This window comes from Pseudophryne corroboree, chromosome 1 (genome assembly GCF_028390025.1).
Source record: "Pseudophryne corroboree isolate aPseCor3 chromosome 1, aPseCor3.hap2, whole genome shotgun sequence".
NCBI classification, from domain to species: domain Eukaryota; kingdom Metazoa; phylum Chordata; class Amphibia; order Anura; family Myobatrachidae; genus Pseudophryne; species Pseudophryne corroboree.
Genome location: NC_086444.1, coordinates 850,345,003 through 850,357,257, shown reverse-complemented (window position 1 = coordinate 850,357,257; position 12,255 = coordinate 850,345,003). Strand labels below are relative to the sequence as shown.

At 44.6% G+C, this 12,255-nt stretch overlaps 1 long non-coding RNA gene across 1 annotated transcript in view; it reads left to right on the top strand.

Moving 5' to 3' along the window:
• The window catches only part of LOC134956084 (uncharacterized), a 142,616-nt gene extending 134,176 nt beyond the window's left edge, over positions 1-8,440 (top strand). The window contains exon 4 of the long non-coding RNA XR_010185987.1: positions 7,949-8,440. This is a non-coding gene — a long non-coding RNA (uncharacterized LOC134956084). The remainder of the gene's footprint in view (positions 1-7,948) is intronic.
• The last annotated feature ends 3,815 nt before the right edge of the window (positions 8,441-12,255 follow it).

Sequence of the window (12,255 nt, the reverse complement as noted above, 5' to 3'; positions counted from 1 at the left end):
CACTGTAAGGGTGCAGGGCGCAGGGGGGGTGCCCTGGGCAGCAATAAACACCTCAGGTGGCAAATACACATATATACATGTACATCTGGGCACTGTACATGTATAAAAAGAGCCCCCGCCATGTTATTAGTAAATTTGAGCGGGACAGAAGCCCGCCGCCAAGGGGGCAGGGCTTCTCCCTCAGCACTCACCAGCGCCATTTTTTCTCCACAGCACCGCTGAGAGGAAGCTCCCCGGACTGTCCCCTGCTTGACACACGGTGAAAGAGGGTTTTAAAGTAGAGGGGGGGTACATAATTGGCGCATATACATTATACATAAGCGATACTGGGTAAACATTCTGTGTTTTTTCCTGGGTCATATAGCGCTGGGGTGTGTACTGGCATACTCTCTCTCTGTCTCTCCAAATGGCCTGGTGGGGAACCTGTCTTCAGAAAAGAGCTTCCCTGTGTGTGTGTGGTGTGTCGGTACGCGTGTGTCGACATGTCTGAGGTTGAAGGCTCAACTGAAGAGGAGGGGGAGTGTATGAATATTAGGTCTCCGTCGGCAGCGCCGACACCTGACTGGATGGATATGTGGAATGTTTTAAGTGCTAATGTTAATTTATTGCACAAAAGATTAGACAAAGCTGAAGCTAGGGTACAGTCAGGGAGTCAACCCAGGTCTGTCCCTATGTCGCCGGGACCTTCGGGGTCTCAGAAGCGCCCACTATCCCAAATAGTTGACACAGATACCGACACGGATTCAGACTCCAGTGTCGACTACGATGATGCAAAATTGCAGCCAAGGGTGGCTAAATGTATTCGATATATGATTATCGCAATTAAAGATGTTTTGCATATTACTGAGGAACCCCCTGTCCCTGACACGAGGTTACACATGTATAGGGAAAGAAACCTGAGGTCACCTTTTCCTCCTCACATGAGCTGAACGAATTATGCGAAAAAGCGTGGGAAATTCCAGACAAAAAACTGCACATTCCCAAAAGGATTCTTATGGACCCGACAGTGGACGGGGGATGCCGACTCAAAGAGGCATATGGAGTTTTTGCCGTACAAGGGTGAGGAATTGTTTGGAGAGGGCCTCTCGGACCTGGTCTCCACAGCTACGGCAGGTAAATCGAATTTTTTGCCTTATGTTCCCTCACAATCTAAGAAAGCACCTCATTATCAAATGCAGTCCTTTTGTTCAAATAAAAGCAAAAGAGTACGTGGATCGTCCTTTCTTGCCAGGGGTAAGGGCAGAGGAAAAAAGCTGCACAACACAGCTAGTTCCCAGGAACAGAAGTCCTCACCGGCCTCTGCAAAATCCACCGCATGACGCTGGGGCTCCCCTGAGGGAGTCCGCTCCAGTGGGGGCACGTCTTCGACTTTTCAGCCACATCTGGGTTCAATCACAGGTAGATCCCTGGGCAATGGAAATTGTTTCCCAGGGATACAGGCTGGAGTTCGAAGAGGTGCCTCCTCGCCGGTTTTTCAAATCGGCGCTACCAACTTCTCCCCTGGAAAGGGAGATAGTGTTACAGGCGATTCAAAAATTGTGTCTTCAACAAGTGGTGGCCGAGGTTCCCCTGCTTCAGAGGGGAAAGGGGTACTACTCAACCCTGTTTGTGGTCCCGAAACCGGACGGTTCGGTCAGACCCATTTTGAATTTAAAATCCCTGAACCTTTACTTAAAACGGTTCAAGTTCAAGATGGAATCGCTCAGAGCGGTCATCGCCAGCCTGGAAGGGGGGGATTTTATGGTATTGCTGGACATAAAGGATGCATACCTGCATGTTCCCATATACCCTCCTCATCAGGCGTACCTGAGATTTGCGATACATGATTGTCATTACCAATTTCAGACGTTGCCGTTTGGGCTTTCCACGGCCCCGAGAATTTTCACCTAGGTAACGGCGGAAATGATGGTGCTCCTGCGAAAGCAGGGTGTCACAATTATCCCGTACTTGGACGATCTCCTCATAAAAGCGAGATCACGGGAGAAGTTGCAGAACAGCGTATCCCTTTCACTGAAGGTGTTACAGCAACACGGCTGGATTCTCAATATTCCAAAGTCGCAGCTGGATCCTACGACTCGCCTGTCCTTCTTGGGCATGATTCTGGACACTGACCAGAAAAGGGTTTTTCTTCCGGAAGAAAAAGCGCAGGAACTCATGACTCTAGTCAAGAACCTGTTGAAGCCGAAACAAGTGTCAGTGCATCATTGCACTCAAGTCCTGGGAAAAATGGTGGCGACATACGAAGCCATTCCCTTCAGCAGGTTCCATGCAAGGACTTTCCAGTGGGACCTATGGGACAAATGGTCCGGGTCACATCTGCACATGCATCAGCGGATCACCCTGTCCCCCAGGGCCAGGGTTTCTCTCCTGTGGTGGCTGCAGAGTGCTCACCTTCTAGAGGGCCGCAGGTTTGGCATTCAGGATTGGATCCTGGTGACCACGGATGCGAGCCTCTGCGGTTGGGGAGCAGTCACACAGGGAAGAAATTTCCAAGGCCTTTGGTCAAGTCAAGAGACTTGTCTTCACATCAACATCCTGGAACTGAGGGCCATATTCAACGCCCTACGTCAAGCGGAGACCTTACTTCGCGACCGACCGGTGCTGAATCAGTCGGACAACGTCACCGCAGTAGCTCATGTAAACCGCCAAGGCGGCACAAGGAGCAGAGTGGCGATGGCGGAAGCCAACAGAATTCTTCGCTGGGCGGAGAATCATGTAAGTGCACTGTCAGCAGTGTTCATTCCGGGAGTGGACAACTGGGAAGCAGACTTCCTCAGCCGACACGATCTGCATCTGAGGACTTCATCAGGAAGTCTTCGCACAGATTGCAAGTCGGTGGGGATTGCCCCAAATAGACATGATGGCGTCCCGTCTCAACAAAAAGCTACAAAGGTATTGCGCCAGGTCAAGAGATCCTCAGGCGGTAGCTGTGGATGCCCTAGTGACGGTTCCAGTCGGTCTATGTATTCCCTCCTCTTCCTCTCATACCCAAGGTGTTGAGAATAATAAGAAAAAGAGGAGTGAGAACAATACTCATTGTTCCGGATTGGCCACGAAGGACCTGGTATCCGGATCTGCAGGAAATGCTCACAGAAGATCCGTGGCCTCTTCCTCTAAGACAGGACCTGTTGCAACAGGGTCCCTGTCTGTTCTAAGACTTACCGCGGCTGCGTTTGATGGCATGGCGGTTGAACGCCGGATCCTAGCGGAAAAAGGTATTCTGGATGAGGTCATTAATACGCTAATACAGGCTAGGAAGGGCGTGACATCTAAACATTATCACCGGATATGGCGAAAATATGTTTCTTGGTGCAAGGCCAGGAATGCTCCTACGGAAGAATTCCATCTAGGCCGTTTTCTTCACTTCCTACAGACTGGAGTGAATTTGGGCCTAAAGTTAGGCTCCATTAAAGTTCAGATTTCGGCTTTATCCATTTTCTTTCAAAAGGAATTGGCCTCTCTGCCTGAAGTACAGACGTTTGTGAAGGGAGTACTGCATATACAGCCTCCTTTTGTGCCTCCGGTGGCACCTTGGGACCTTAACGTGGTGTTAAGTTTTTTTAAGTCACATTGGTTTGAACCACTTCAAACAGTCGAGTTGAAATATCTCACTTGGAAGGTGGTCATGTTGTTAGCCTTGGCTTCGGCTAGGCGAGTTTCGGAATTGGCGGCTTTATCACATAAAAGCCCCTATCTGGTTTTCCATATGGATAGAGCGGAATTGCGGACCCGTCCTCAATTCCTACCTAAGGTGGTCTCATCCTTTCATATGAACCAACCTATTGTCGTGCCTGTGGCTACACGGGACTTGGAGGATTCCGAGTCCCTTGATGTGGTCAGGGCTTTGAAGATTTACGTGGCTAGAACGGCTAGGATCAGAAAAACAGAATCACTGTTTGTCCTATATGCAGCCAACAAGGTTGGCGGCCCTGCTTCAACGCAGACTATTGCTCGCTGGATCTGTAACACGATTCAGCAGGCGTATTCTACGGCAGGATTGCCGTTACCAAAATCGGTTAAGGCCCATTCCACTAGGAAGGTGGGCTCGTCTTGGGCGGCTACCCGAGGGGTCTCGGAACTACAGCTGTGCCGAGCTGCTACTTGGTCGGGGTCAAACATCTTTGCAAAGTTCTATAAGTGTGATACCCTGGCTGAGGAGGACCTCCTGTTTGCTCATTCGGTGCTGCAGAGTCATCCGCACTCTCCCGCCCGTTTGGGAGCTTTGGTATAATCCCCATGGTCCTTACGGTGTCCCAGCATCCTCTAGGACATTAGAGAAAATAAGATTTTAAACCTACCGGTAAATCTTTTTCTCGTAGTCCGTAGAGGATGCTGGGCGCCCGTCCCATGTACGGACTATTTCTGCAAGACTTGTATATAGTTGTTTCTTTCATAAGGGTTATGTTATAGTTTCGTCGGTTATGGACCGATGATATGTTGTTGTTCATACTGTTAACTAGATTGTATATCACAGGTTATACGGTGTGATTGGTGTGGCTGGTATGAATCTTGCCCTTAGATTAACTAAAATCCTTTCCTCGTACTGTCCGTCTCCTCTGGGCACAGTTTCTCTAACTGAGGTCTGGAGGAGGGGCATAGAGGGAGGAGCCAGTGCACACCCAAATCCAAAGTCTTTCTTAAAGTGCCCATGTCTCCTGCGGAGCCCGTCTATCCCCATGGTCCTTACGGAGTCTCAGCATCCTCTACGGACTACGAGAAAAAGATTTACCGGTAGGTTTAAAATCTTATTATAGGCCTGATTCAGATATGCAGTTGCTATCGATGCTGCTTGCATAGAAGCAGCAGCGATGTGACTAATATGGTAATGCAGCAGGAGGCATCACGCATCCTAGGACGAGCATCGGATCAGCTGCAACACCATCGGCCAGCTGTGTAAACCTTTTGAGGTCATGCAAGCAGGTCACTGTAGCAACAACATAGAGGCCAGGAAATCCTGGCTTTGTACCTCCCCACAACAGGCGACACACCTCCGTTTTGAGAAACAGAAGCAATCGCCACCCCCTCCCTGCCCTCAAATGTCATCACACTGACAGTCTGATGCCGTAGTGTGGCCAACGTCGCAGATCACACATGCACATGCGAACATCGATACATTGTGGCATGCGCTGCTATTACAGACCTGAATCATGCCAATTGTTCTGTAATTACTGTTCGTCACTAAGTAATATAGTTGTTTTAGATAAAAGATGTCAATTTCATGCTCAGATGATAAAGTTGCCCAAATATTATGTAGAAGTTACCTACTGCATCTACAGTAACGGCAGACAGCACATCGCCTAGATCTCTGTTTCAGAAGGCCTTCTTCACACTTCTCAGGTTTTGTAGATTTGTATACTTATTGACTATGGGGTTGATTTATCAATGCATTTTATCATACGCAATGAGTTTTAAAACACGTTGTGTATGATAAATGGTGCTCCAGCCAATCATCTCCCGTCACTTTTCAAACATGTGACAGTTAGGAGCTGATTGGCTAGAGCACCATTTATCATATACAGCGAATTTTCAAACTCATTGTAGGGAAGATTTATTAAGCTTGGTGGAGTTATTAAATGGAAGGAGATAAAGCACCAGCCAGTCACCACCTAACTGTCATTTTTCAAACACAGCCTGTAACATGACAGTTAGGATCTGATTGGCTGGTAATTTATCACCGTGCAATTTATCACTTCACCAGTCTTAATAAATCTGCCCCTGTGTGTGATAAAACTTGTTGATAAATCAGCCCTTATATTCTGTTTTCTGATTATCATACTTAAGTTTAAAAACTGTTGTCCAGCTCTGAGCAAATTTCATGATTTTCAGTTCATAAAGTATCATGTGTATGAATTCCAAATCAGTTGAAATTCAGGCAATTGTGGAACTTCTCTACCTTTGTAAGGTGCCAAATTCAATAATTATTTTGCTACGTTATGCCTACAGACAGTAGGATATGATAAGGGTATGGAAATAGGGCCAAGCTACGTTTTCTGTACTAGTAAAATAATGATTTCAATCTTAACATCAAATGTCCCAGAATGCAGAACTCCTGTATAAGAATGGAGTATAAAACTTTGTAGTGCTGGGATAAAGATTACTCACATTACATTTAGATAACATAAGACCACATTTTTCTGGTATGTATTGTTATAATGGGATGTAGTTATGTGACTGGCAGTCAGGAGTCCGCCAGTCACAATACTGACCACTACATCCCACCCGCTTAAAATCCCACCGGTCGGCATGCCAACCAACAGGGATTATTCCCACTCGTGGGTGTCCAAGACACCCATACAGTGGGAGTAGAACCTATGTAATTAATTAATAAATCAGCAAATTAAATAGCTGGGAAATTGAATACTGTGTCAGTAAAGATTATATCATTTTACGTCTCTGTTGTGATCAGTTAATAACAAGAACTGGTCTAATAATGGTGAGACCTGTATATAGCCATCATTCCAAGAATGCAAGAATTATAGCTGTTCCTTCATCTCTTACTGTATATACTGCTGCTTTTTTCATGGTTCCAAACGCTGCTATGCAAGTAGAGTTTTTCATAATTGGTGGAGGATGTGGAGCCAAGTTGTTCTAAGCAAAAAAGAAATCCCTGCATTACATATAGTATCTAAATTTTGTAAGTCCATAGTAACATGGCTAACACAGGGGATATTCTCAATGCCTTACTGAATGCTGTCACGGCACAGATAAAAATGGTAAACTAACACCAAGTAGAGGAATGGTGAGCAGCAACAGTAGGCCATCCACATTCACAACTAATCCAAGTGCACATTGGGCACTTGGCTTTACAAGAAAGTTCATCTCAAAACGAGGCAAGATGGAAACATTCCTGCATATATATCAGTGTACTTCAGCAGTTGGAAGGCTTAATGTAGGCCAAATCCAATGTAAGCCCAGCAAATATATACAGTTTTTCTGCAGCTCCCAGGATTTGTGAGATTTTGCCTCCGTTAAGTTCTTTTCAGCTGTCACCACCACATTTACTAATAAGTTATCATCTACAGTAGTAATGTTACTTATATGGATTTTCAGAAAACCAAATAATTGGACATTTCAACAAATACATCACCGACCAACCTAACAGTTAATAAATCCACCTGGATTAGCACCAAACAGTCCCTGTCCACTATAACACAACAATAAAAACAAAACACAAAAACATTATTTTAGATAATTTCCCCCCAAAATACATTCATCACTATAAATACATACATTTTCCTTATTTGATTATATGTGATACAAATGTAACAAAAACCCACCAAAGTATCCCTTTAGCAATATTGGGGAGTGTTTTCATGGGATCCAGACTGAAAGTCGACAGTAACTAGGTCGAGGATGTCTAGGTCGACCACTATTGGTCGACAGTAACTAGGTCGACAGGGTCTTTAGGTCGACATGTTCTAGGTCGACAGGTCAAAAGGTCGACATGAGTTTTTCACAATTTTTTTTCTTTTTTTTTGAACCTTTTCATACTTAACGATCCACGTGGACTACGATTGGAACGGTAATCTGTGCCGAGCGAAGCGGTGGCGGAGCGAAGGCACCATGCCCGAAGCATGGCGAGCGAAGCGAGCCATGCGAGGGGACGCGGTGCATTAATTGGGGTTCCCGGTCACTCTACGAAGAAAACGACACCAAAATAACATTAAAAACTCATGTCGACCTTTTGACCTGTCGACCTAGAACATGTCAACCTAAAGACCCTGTCGACCTAGACACCCTGTCGACCTAGTTACTGTCGACCAATAGTGGTCGACCTAGACATTGTCGACCTAGTTACTGTCGACTTTCAATACCACACCCATTTTCATTAAGGCAAGGGGAAGGCAAATGAATGGTCTGCTGATTATATTGGTTGCCCGCCGGGATACTGTACTTCATAGGAATAAATGTTATTTTAATTCTTTGTATAATTATACAATTCTTGCAGGGAAATTCCTCTGAGAAACGAGATCCAGATTTCACCACTCGCACACCAGTGACATGTGACCGTACCTGGTTTGGAAGTCAGCCATCAGTTAACACAGTGTATGAGACACTTCTGCACAAAGCTGAAGGAAATTGGTCAGAGATTGCGAAGCAGGAGGCCATCCATAATTATTATTATTTATGTTTACTGTATGGCATCTTTACTGTTATGATGGGATACCTACAATATCCCAGCGGATGGGATGCTTGCGGTTTTATGACCAACACAGGCATCGGATACCCTTCCCTCTTATCCCCCCCTAACCCTCCCTTCCTGCAGCCTAACACTGACCCCACCTGCAGCCTAATCCTCCCCAGTGGTACCTAAACCAAAAACCCCCCTTCCCACAGCCTATGCCTAACCCTACCCGGAGGTGCCAAACCTAACACTCCCTTCCCCGCAGCCTAATCCTAACTCGCCATGCGCAGCCTTAACGTAACCCCCCCCCACCTAACCCCCGCCCCCCTGCAGCCTAACCCTAAACCTTCCCAGTGGTGAGTACACCTAACCCCCCCCCACTTCCCGCAGCCCAACACTAACCCTCACCGGGGGTGCCTAACCTAAAACCCCCTTCCCCGCAGCCTAATCCTAACTCTCCCCACGCAGCCTTAACCCAACCCCTCCTCCACCTAATTCTAACCCCCACCCCTGCAGCCTAACCCTAAACCTTCCCAGTGGTGCCTAAACAACCCCAACCCCCCCCCCCCCCCCCTTCCCGCCTTCCAGCAGCCTAATCCTAACTCTTCCCGCGCAGCCTAAACCTAACCCCCACCCTGTGGCTTGCCAGTCAGGGGTCCTGGCAGAGGTCAATCGGGATCTCGGCGCCTGCATTGCAATTCATGCCAGGATGCCACTGTCGGTATTCTGGGCAGTGTTGGGATTCCGGCGATGGCTTTCGTACTTTAGTATTTGAACACTATTAATCTGGTTTATAAACTATTGCGGTCCAAGTTCAGCTGTACAGTCTGGGCAATACAAAGTGCTAACATGGACTAGCTAAAAAGTGCCACCTAAATAGTAAATATTTCAGTTCTTTTACCCATGGCATATTTTTTCTGTGAAGAGTAAACTGAAAGCCAACACTTAGGAACCTTGAACAGTTTCTACTTTACAGTACATTTTTTAAATAAGTTTTCAAAAGAATTTTAAAAGTTTGCAATGACTGACCAGCCTAGGTTTGGGTAAAAAATAATAATAAATTTTACCTTTAAAAAATGGTAGGCAACATAGTGTATATGATGACAGTAATAAAAACATCGTTTTAGAACATACTTCAAACCTGACAAAGTCTTCTGTGTAGTCTCTGAAATATTGGGGGTAATTCTGAGTTGATTGCAGCAGCAAGTTTGTTAGCAATTGGGCAAAACCATGTGCACTGCAGGGGTGGCAGATGTAACATGTGCAGAGTGAATTAGATTTGGGAGGGTTATTGTGTTTCTGTGCAGGGTAAATACTGTCTGCTTTATTTTTACACTGCAATTTAGATTTCAGTTTGAATACAGCCCACCCAAATCTAACGCTCTCTGCACATGTTATATCTGCCCCCCCCCCCCGCTCTGCAGTGCACATGGTTTTGCCCAACTGCTAACAAAATTCCTGCTGCGATCAACTCAGAATTACCCCCATTGTATTGTGCAGGTGGTTTTCTTAAATAAAACATTTCTTTGTTTTCCTTTAAGGATGCCTCCGGTCTTTCGTGATAACCAGTGTAATGCATTTGTTGATGAGCTCCTGACAACTGCTGGCGTGATTTAATCATTTAATCGTTTGTGTCAACTGCTTTGAAATCTGCTTCTTTTATTATAAATCAGAATGGTTTTATCTAATTACATACTTTAGTTTCATCTTAGCAACTGTGTTTCAATTACATTTTGAAAATAACCCATTTATCCTCACAATTTCATCAGCAAACACTCCATTCAAGTGCATACGATGTAGACATGACATTGCCCTGTAGGCTTCATCTATTGATTATAACTTCATTTGTTTGACAGAACTAATCTTATCTGAAATTCCATCATGAAACATCAAGTCAAGTTAATATTAAAACGCGATTTTGTTATTAAAAGCCCTATGCAACAGTTTTTACCTTTGACTTTATGTGTCTGATGACATGGTGACAGAGTCGGCAGTGCAAGTAAAGGGTTTCCAGTTCCAAAATACAAGGGGCTCTATGTACTAAGCCTTGGAGAGGGATAAAGTACCAACCAACCAGCTCCTAACTGTCATTTTGGAAACACAGCCTGTAACATTGCAGTTAGGAGCTGATTGGTTGGTACTCCATCCACTTTCATCATTAGCTCCTCATCCTCCATAACTCATTAACCTTTAACCATGTATGCTTAATCCCCTTTCATCATCATTCTCAATTAACTGTATGTGGGAAAACATTGCTTTGCCACATTGTATGGCCATTAATCTAATTGTAGTCTGTTTGTCCAATAGATTTGCAGGTTGCAGGAAAGGAGGCTACCTTCATGTTCTGTAAAGGTTCATCCAATCAACTGTTTCCTACAAATTGCCGATATGTTTATATAATGTTTATATATGTATTATACCCATTTTTACATTGCCAACCCAAGCCCAGCCTGGGTCACTCAACACAGAATTCAAGCTTATACAGTGGACTATACTACATCGGAGCTGAGCAATACTACATCAGAGCTGAGGTTTCACATACCCTGTATGGGAGCATAAGTACTTATATACAATCGCTGGACGGAAGTCACCGGTGAGTGCATTTACTTGAGACTGACTGGACTACATTGAGAGTCTCCACAGTATACATTAATTAATTATTTGTTTGTTTGTTTGTTTGTTGCTGGCACTATATCTCCCCTCCACCACAGAACTATTGCTCTTTAACACTTATTGGCTACCCTGTACACTATTTGTGGCAACGGGATGCGGTGGGGATGCCAGCAGTCATGTGACCGACACCGATATCCCAACACTCCTCACGAGATCAGCACTGCGACACCGACAGCAGACATCCCGAAGGTGAGTATTGGGGTGAAGGTTAGGGCCAGGGGGAAGTGTTAGGGTTAGGCTCTAGAGGGGGTTAGCCCTAGCCAACCCCCCCACACACACACACACACACACACACACTCTTCCCACCCTGAGGGTTAGCATTAGGGTAGTGGAGAGCGGTAAAATACTTTTCCCTGTCCGGTGTCGGGATACTCACTGTTCGGATGCCGCGGCTGGTCATATAACCGCTGGCATCAGACCTGCTGCATTTCATACCCAACCCTTGGCAACAGTTACTACTTTCATCTAGTGACACTTACTAAGTTACTATCTTGATTCTATGAGATTGCTTTATAGGTGTTTTTTTGTCTGCACTTTATTTATTGAGGTGATACTACCATATATTTTATTAGATTGTATATTTCAAAACATTCTATACATACTGTGTGTTGTTTGTGTTTATAGTAGCACCACCTGATTCTTTTTACTTCCATGCTTGCCATTGTATATGTCTGTGAATGAGCTGTAGCTACCATGGGAGAGAACAATCCCACCAATATCCGGTCAACCACATCCCACACTATAGAAGCTGGCTAAAGTCAATACCATAGAACATGAGAGTACTTATACTCAGACAGGGGCAAATGCAGGATTTACTGTGGGAGGTTTATAATAATAATAATAATAATAATAATAATTATATATATATATATATATATATATATATATATATATATATATATAAAATGTGTGTACAAAGGAAGCTATCAGTGCCAAGGATGCAGTATCCACAAAAAACACTAATATTAGAACCACACAATATAGTAACTACTGTCTCCTGGTAGATACTCCCTCTGTATTAAGGGGCGTCCGCTCTAACCTTAAATAAACTAGGCACTGGTATAAGTGCTTAAAAATAAAACTTGGAAAAGGGGAATAAGTTATTTAAGCGACCAATGGTGTCAAAAATAGTAGGAGACTAAACTATTAAGAATATAAAGTAGTACAAGAATTTATTACAGAACGCAGCACTAAAAACAGAGTATCACTGGGTAAAATCGGCTGGAACAAATAGCATATACATAAAAATACTAGAAAGTTCCAAAATACAAAAAATTAAAAGGTGTAAAAATACAAAAACGGGTTGAAAAGATATATAAGATAAGAGATAAATATCTTAACTTCTGAGGATGAGTTAGATCAAGTGGCATAAAAATCATTGGAGCCGCGGACTTCCTGTCCGGGCAGCACATGACGTTACATCTGCCCCACATCCGATGTCCGTGGTCCCGCTATGC